General features: G+C 44.8%; 1 pseudogene; it reads left to right on the plus strand.

The window, feature by feature from the left end:
* The first annotated feature begins 6,964 nt into the window (after positions 1 to 6,964).
* Positions 6,965 to 7,423, plus strand: LOC122066437 (annotated as a pseudogene).
* The last annotated feature ends 604 nt before the right edge of the window (positions 7,424 to 8,027 follow it).

Raw genomic sequence — 8,027 nt, forward strand, 5'->3', positions numbered from 1 at the left:
TAGGACCGGCGGGTAGGGGCCCACCGGTTGTACCCGCCGGTGGTACCCGCCGGTTGGGCCCGAAGGCCCCCTTGCCTTCTCAGGTGGGTACCCACAGGCGGGTAGGAGCCCACCGGTTGTACCCACCGGTCTTGGCGGAAAAGACACTGTTTCTTCCCCATTTTCTCCATTCTTTGGGGAATCAAATGGGGTTTTTCCCCACCCATTCTTCACACCTTCAAGGTCCTATAGGATGGTTCTAACCTAGATCTAGGTTAGATTCAAGTGAGGAAAAACCATCTTACCTTCTTTGCTCAAGAACGACTTCAAACCCTCCAACGACTTCAAACCCTCCAACCACTTCAAACCCACAATGTTCCTTCCACCTTGTCAATATCTCTTCAAATCCTTCAAGATCAACACATAAATCATCTATTAAACCTTAGATTCATCATTTCAAAGGGGTTTTACAAGATCTCAAGAAACCATACTCGAATCAAGGGTTTAAAGCTTGGGTATGGTGAATGTTCACAAAACCCAACTTTTCTTACCTCTAACTGTAGATCTAGAGTTGAAGATCACTCTCCCGGCATCAGAATGGGAAGATCGAGCTTCGGCGCCGCTGAAATCCCCCTTTTCTTCCTCTTCCTTCTCTTCCTTTCTTCTTCCCTTTCTTTTCTCTCTCCTCTTTACTTTTCTCACCAACGTACGAGGGTAATAAATGGAAAGAAAAGAAAATCATAAAGCCTTATATACCATTCCTAATTAAGTGAATAGTGCACTTGGATGGGTCACTCAGGTGGGTGCACCCACCTGTCCTACCCACCTGAGAGCCAAAGCTCGGGATTTTGACCGGGTTCGGACCTCGGCGCGAACCCCACCCCAGGCATATGATGTAGCATACGTATATACCTTAAAATACGGATATAATACCTGTTTTATCCGTACATAGCCTTATGGTAGGTGCACGTACACGGTTTGGGCACTCCCGTCTCTTTTGGCACTGGCTCGGACTTGTCGGGCCAACCGGTGTTTAAGGTCACCCGTGCCATCATAGCCCATAAGGAACCCGCTCTAATTTCCTCTGGCTCGGTTCCTGTATGGTTAAACCGGTTCAACCGTGAAATCAGACCGGGTTTAAGAAGCGGGGTATTACAGTTCCTCTTAGAAGCGGTGGTCTTACACCGGGTGCCAAAGGATGCGGGCTCCTTGCCTTTACGAGATGACATCCTGGCAAGAAAAAGAGGAAAGAAGGGTGAGTGACAAAATAGAAATCATGGGAAGAAATAGAAGGTGACCAAATGTGACAAGTGAGAAATGATAAAAAGTATGTAAATGAAATGCCTAGACAGTGACAAGACAGAGATTATGGCAAAACAGCGATGCGACAAGAGGCATATAAAGCATGACAGTTAAGGAAGGAGAAAACCCCGATTCTCAAGGTGCAAGTCCAATCTAAGAAAAAGTGTAAAAGACTCACAATAGAGAAAGCTTGAAGCTACGGGTCTAAGACTGAAATGCGGTTGTAGTGAAATCAAGAACAAGCAAAAATAGACGCTAATATGCTATTGAGGTCCACAAATGCCAAAGGATGTAAAGAAAAATCAAAGAAAACCTAACACAAAAGATGGATTTTCATGGGAAGAAATGGGATTTCAAACATAAGGGACTTTCTATGATCTCTACAGCATGTTAAGTACAAATCAAACATAATGCATTGCAATTGAGTCATTAATTGGGGAAAAAGAGCAAGAATTGAAGAAATCCCCAAAATTGAGAAAACTAGGGCACGGTTGGGGTTTCTCTCAAAATGGGGAAGTAAATCCTAAAAACTAGAAATAAATCACAAGAGAAACATCACAGTCATATGAAATCACTATTCTATGGAAAGAAACATGGAAAGGAAGTGAGATTTAAGACAACTCATGAGTTTCTACCCCAAAATGCAAGTTCTGAGAAGAAATGAGGAAGAAAACTTACTTGTAAGTGGAGGGTTGAATCATCTCAAAAGTGCCGGGTCGTTGAGTGGGATCGCGGGTGGAAGCGTCAAGATGGTCTCCAAAATTGCCTGAGAGAGAGAGAGAGAGAGAGAGAGAGGAAATGAGGGAAATAAGATAGAATAGGGGCTTAAGTGCCCTGTTCGATTTCCCGCTCGGGTAGGACCGACGGGCCAACCTGCCCACCGGTGTCACCCGCCGGTTGAGAGAAAACTTGAAAAAAAGTGGGACTTTATTATTATTATTATTAATATACTTATTATGATTATTGTTATTATTCTTATAATTGTATGTTATGGTCGAGTGGGACCATTGACATACTTGTTGGAGCACTAGCCCGGTATTTTGGAATTAAGTTGCGGTTAGTTGCAAACTATCATACACTATAATACCCTATGTGTTGGCATATAATTGTGTGCCTATATCAATTCTATGGTGTTTAACCAATGTGATGTATGATATGTTCCAGGTACAGGGATACGATGGTACGTACTAGATCCGGTAGCAATGCACGAGGTACCCCGCGTGGTCCTCGTCTGGTCAGTAGACCATCGAATCCCAGGAGGTCCCGCTCTGTGGGGCAAACCTCACTTCCACCACCTCTAGAGACCTTTGGTCAGGGTGGGGCACATGGGGACCCACCTATGACTACACTTCTGGACCCTCCATCGGTTATTACTCCGGGGGATGTTGCTACCATAATTCAGTAGTCACAACAGGCTTTCCAGCAACAAATGCTTCAGTAACAACAAGCATTTATGACTGCTATTCAGCAACAATTGGAACTTTCTCAATCAGGTCAACCTCCCCGAATACTTACTCCACAAGACCCACCTGTAGGGTTTGGAACGGGACCACAAGTGGGAGGTACACCTCCAATTCCGCCATTTAGTATTCCTCCATATGGGGAGCCCCCTCCATACTCTTACTATCCGGCTTATGCTCCTAATTACCCGCCGACGAATAATACATCAAAGGTAGTGGAGTCATTCAAGAGGAACTTGCCACCTGTATTCTCTAAGGTGGGGAGTGATCCTCTGGAGCCAGACCAGTGGATCCAGGAGCTAGAGAAAATATTTGAGGTGACTGAGTGCACAAATGCACAGAAACTCATTTGTGCGGGGTTGCAACTCAAGAAGGAGGCCAACTCTTGGTGGCAAGCCTCTAAGCCCATATTATTGGCCACCCATCCGGAACCCACCTGGGAATAGTTCAAGGAGTTGTTCTTGGACAATCATTACCCACGCAGCTTTAGAGACCGCAAGGAGGCTAAATTTATGGCCTTAACTCAAGGAGGTAAGACTATCCTTGAGTACCAACAGCAGTTTGAGAGCTTGTTCCATTTTGCCCCTAGGCATATGAGGACAGCTAAAGAGAAGGCTGCGAGATTTCTAAAGGGCCTAAAGGCATCCATTGGGTCTGTACTTGAGGTCCTAGATTTGACCGACTATGGCCAGATTGTGCAGAAGGCCAAGACCATGGAGGATAAGCAGAAGGGGGAACAGTCCCTCACCCCTGGACTGTGGAAGAGAACAAATCCATTTTCGGATATGGAAAACTCCTCCAAGGCATACCGTGGATCGTACAGTTCTGGGCCTACATATAGGTAGCCCTATAGGCCAACTGGTTACCCTCCTAGACCAGTTGGTGGTTCGGGCTCCACATCTTTTCGCCCGAACACTAGTGCGGCACCTACAGTTCTAAGGCTGCCCCGACCTCCATCTTCAATGGGTCAAGTGCAGAGGGGCCCCACCCCAGTTCTAACATCTCAGATCCGTTGCTTTAACAGCCATTCCTATGGGCACTATGCAAAAGACTGTCGGGTTGGACCAGCCTTACCCTCCAGTCAGGCCTCGGCGTACCGACCTCCCTTAACTCGGGGAAGTCAACGGTAGGGAAGGATGTATGCCCTCTTAGCTGAGGAAGCTGAGGCCAGCACAGAAGTGGTAGCAGGTACATTTTAAATTTAGGAATTTCCTTATGCTAAATATTGATGACCTGCTGAAATTATATGCATTGTTACACTAGGTGTCCTACCTATATCAGGCATACTAGCCTATGTTTTATTCGATTCAGGAGCTACACATTCATTCGCATCTAAGAGATTTGCTGAGAAACTTGGGATGCCACCCAGAATCCTAGATCATGGAATGATTGTTAGTATGCCTACTGGTAAAGTTACTCAGTTGAAGGAGGTGTATGGGTCGTTCCTAGTGGAAATTAGTGGGAAGAACTTTGATGCACAACTCATTAAGTTCAATATGCAGAATTTTGATGTTATACTGGGCATGGATTGGTTGTCGGCTCATCGAGCTAATGTGATGTGTGCTGAAAAGCTGATAAGGGTGACAGATGACGAAGGAAGAGAATTGGTATACCGAGCAAATAACATGAAACGGGTGAGAAAGGTCCTTGTCTCCGCCCTTCAAGCGGTAAAATTGTTGGAAAGTGGATGTCAGGGCTACTTAGCATCGGTACTTGATGTTGATGCGAGGATTACACCTCTAGAAGAGGTAAAGGTGGTTAAAGAGTTTCCCAACGTCTTTCCAGATGATCTGATGCATTTACCGCCTGATAGAGAGTTGGAGTTTGCCATAGACTTGGTTCTCGGAGCAGCTCTAGTCTCTAAAGCTCCATACAGGATGGCACCAGCCGAATTGAAGGAGTTGCAGATGCAGTTGCAGGAATTATTGGAAAAGGGATTTATTCACCCAAGTGTTTCACCTTGGGGTGCCCCAGTATTGTTTGTCAAGAAGAAAAATGGCAGCTTGCGTATGTGCATTGATTACCGAGAATTGAATAAGCTTACTATTAAGAACCGGTATCCATTGCCACGCATTGATGATTTATTTGACCAACTGCAGGGTGCCAAGGTATTTTCAAAGATAGACCTTAGATCAGGCTATTATCAGCTCAAGATAAAGAGCAGCGACATACCCAAGACAACATTCAGGACTCGGTATGGTCACTATGAGTTCCTAGTGTTATCTTTTGGGTTAACCAATGCACCGGCAGCATTCATGGATTTAATGAATCGAGTATTTCACGATGTCCTCGATAAATGGGTAATTATTTTTATTGATGACATCTTGATCTACTCCAAGATAGAAGAGGAGCACACCCAACATTTGAGAATGGTGTTACAGAGGTTGAGAGAACAACGATTGTTTGCCAAATACAGCAAATGTGAATTTTGGCTTGAGCAAGTTGGATTCCTGGGGCACGTAGTGTCTCAGGCCAGAATCGAGGTAGATCCTGATAAGGTGAAAGCAGTAGTAGAATGGGAAAGCCCCAAGAATGTCACTGAAATTAGAAGCTTCTTGGGTTTGGCTGGATATTACCGGCGTGTCATTGAGAATTTCGCCCGAATCTCAGAACCAATGACTAAATTAACCAAAAAGGGTGTGAAATTCGACTAGATAGAGGAATGTGAGAAGTGTTTCCAGGAATTGAAGAAGAGGTTGGTGTCGGCCCCTATGTTGACCATCCCTGAAGGCACAGGTGGAATGACAGTCTACACTGATGCTTCCAAAGTTGGGTTGGGTTGTGTTTTCATGCAACGCGAAAAGGTGATAGCATATGCTTCCCGAAAACTAAAGGAGTATGAGAAGAACTACCCCACTCATGACTTGGAACTAGCCGCAGTCATTTTTGCCCTTAAGATTTGGCGACATTATTTGTATGGGGAGAAGTGTGAGATATACAGTGATCACAAGAGCCTGAAGTACTTCTTCACCCAGAAGGATTTGAACATGAGATAGAGGAGATGGCTTGAGCTCATGAAGGATTATGACTGCGACATTCAGTATCATCCCGACAAGGCAAATGTAGTGGCAGATGCATTGAGCCAAAAGGCGCAGACTGTGTCACTCTCATGCTTAGCAGTCAGCCCATCACTTGTGCAGGAGGTGACACTAATGGATGAAGCTCTCTTATATGAAGGAGCAACCTTAGAATTGGAACGTCAACCAGAAAACCTTAAATGGTTGACTGTATCCTTGACGGCTCTATAGGTGCATCCGACTATTAGGCAAGAGGTAATAATGAAACAACCTTTGGATCCTGAATTGCAGTGGATCAGAGTTAAGGTTCAAGATCAAACAATGAACGACCCAGATTTTGTTTTAGCCAGTGATGGGGCATTGATGTTTCGAGGCAGATTGTGTGTACCCGATGATTTGGATATACAAGATAAGATTATGTGAGAAGCACATAGCTCCGAGTACTCACTCCACCCAGGAAGTACAAAGATGTACAAAGACCTCAAACAAAATTACTGGTGGCCAAGCATGAAAGTCACAATAGCTTTGTATGTGGCAACTTGTCTTACATGCCAAAATGTAAAAGCTGCGAGGCATCGACCTTATGGTACTCTTCAGCCACTCCTAGTACCAAAATGGAAGTGGGAAAGGATTACAATGGACTTCGTCACCGGACTACCATGTACACCTAAAGGGATGGACACGATATGGGTGATCGTTGATCGGCTTACTAAGACTGCTCATTTCGTTCCCATCAAGACCAAGTTCTCTATGGCCAAATTAGCATAACTTTACATGGATAACATAGTACGCTTGCATGGAGTGCCAGTGAGCATTGTATTAGATAGGGACCCAAGGTTCACTTCCAGATTTTGGAAAAGCTTCCAGCGTGCCTTGGGATCACAATTGAATTTGAGTACTGCTTTCCACCCACAGACCGATGGTCAGTCGGAGCAAACCATATAGATATTAGAAGACATGCTCAGGGCGTGTACAATGGAAATATGTGGTAGTTGGGAAGAATATATACCCCTTATGGAGTTTGCCTATAACAACAGTTACCAAGCTACAATTGGGATGGCTCCGTATGAGGCGTTATATGGTAGGAAGTGCAAAACTCCTCTGTATTGGGATGAGGTAGGCGAACGCCGAATGTTAGGACCTGAAATGATACAGATGACTTGTGACAAGGTCAATATTATTCGAGAACGGATTAAAGCAGCTCAGTCCCGTCAAAAGAGCTATGCAGACACCCGCAGAAAAGACATTGAATTTCAGCCAGAAGAAAAGGTATTTCTCAAGATCTCTCCTACTAAAGGGTTGTAAAGGTTTCACAGAAAGGGGAAGTTGAGCCCAAGATACATTGGACCATTTGAGATCTTAGCCCGGGTTGGCTCAGTAGCCTACATGCTTGCTCTGCCACCTTCACTCGGGGATGTTCATAACGTATTTTATGTATCCATGCTGAAGCGATACATTCATGATCCCTCTCATGTATTACCCGTGGAACCAGAATATCTAGCAGCTGACATGACCTATACAGAGCAGCCGGCTGAAATTTTGGATCGAAAGGTGAAGACCCTTCGCAACCGCTCCATTTCCTACGTAAAGGTGCGATGGGCTAATCATTCACTTGAAGAAGCATCTTGGGAGAAAGAGGAGGAAATCCAAGCCAAGTACCCTCATCTTTTTGGACAACCAGGTACGCCAATTTCGAGGATGAAATTTTTAGAAGGGGGGTAAATTTAATACCCTACTTCTTAAACCTGGTCTGATTTCATGGTTGACCCAGTTTAACCATACAGGACCCGAACCGAAGAGAGTTAAGGCAGGTTCCTTATGGACCATAATGGCAAGGGTGACCTTAAACACCGGCTGGCTCGACAAGTCTGAGCCATTGCCAGAAGAGACGGGGGTACCCAAGCCGTGTACATGCACCTATCATAAGGCCATATATGGATAAAGCAGGTATATAGCCATATCTTAGGGTGCATACGTATATTACATCTTATGCCAAGAGTGAGATTCGTGCCGAGGGCCAAATTCTGTCAAAATCCCACTTGTTGGCCAGGTTTTGGCCCTCAGGTGGGCGGACAAAAGGGCGCATCCACCAACCTGTGTGACCCACCCATGTGATTACTTAGTTATTTAAGAAGTATATATAGCATTTATGTTTTTCTTTTTCTTTCTCATTTATGACACTCGGACGTTGGTAAGAAGTGTAAAGAGGAGAGAGAAAAGAAAGGAAAGAAGAAGAGAAGAGAAGGAAGAGGAAGAAGAGATGGATTTT

The sequence above is a fragment of the Macadamia integrifolia genome, unplaced genomic scaffold, assembly GCF_013358625.1.
Source record: "Macadamia integrifolia cultivar HAES 741 unplaced genomic scaffold, SCU_Mint_v3 scaffold2391, whole genome shotgun sequence".
Lineage (NCBI taxonomy): Eukaryota > Viridiplantae > Streptophyta > Magnoliopsida > Proteales > Proteaceae > Macadamia > Macadamia integrifolia.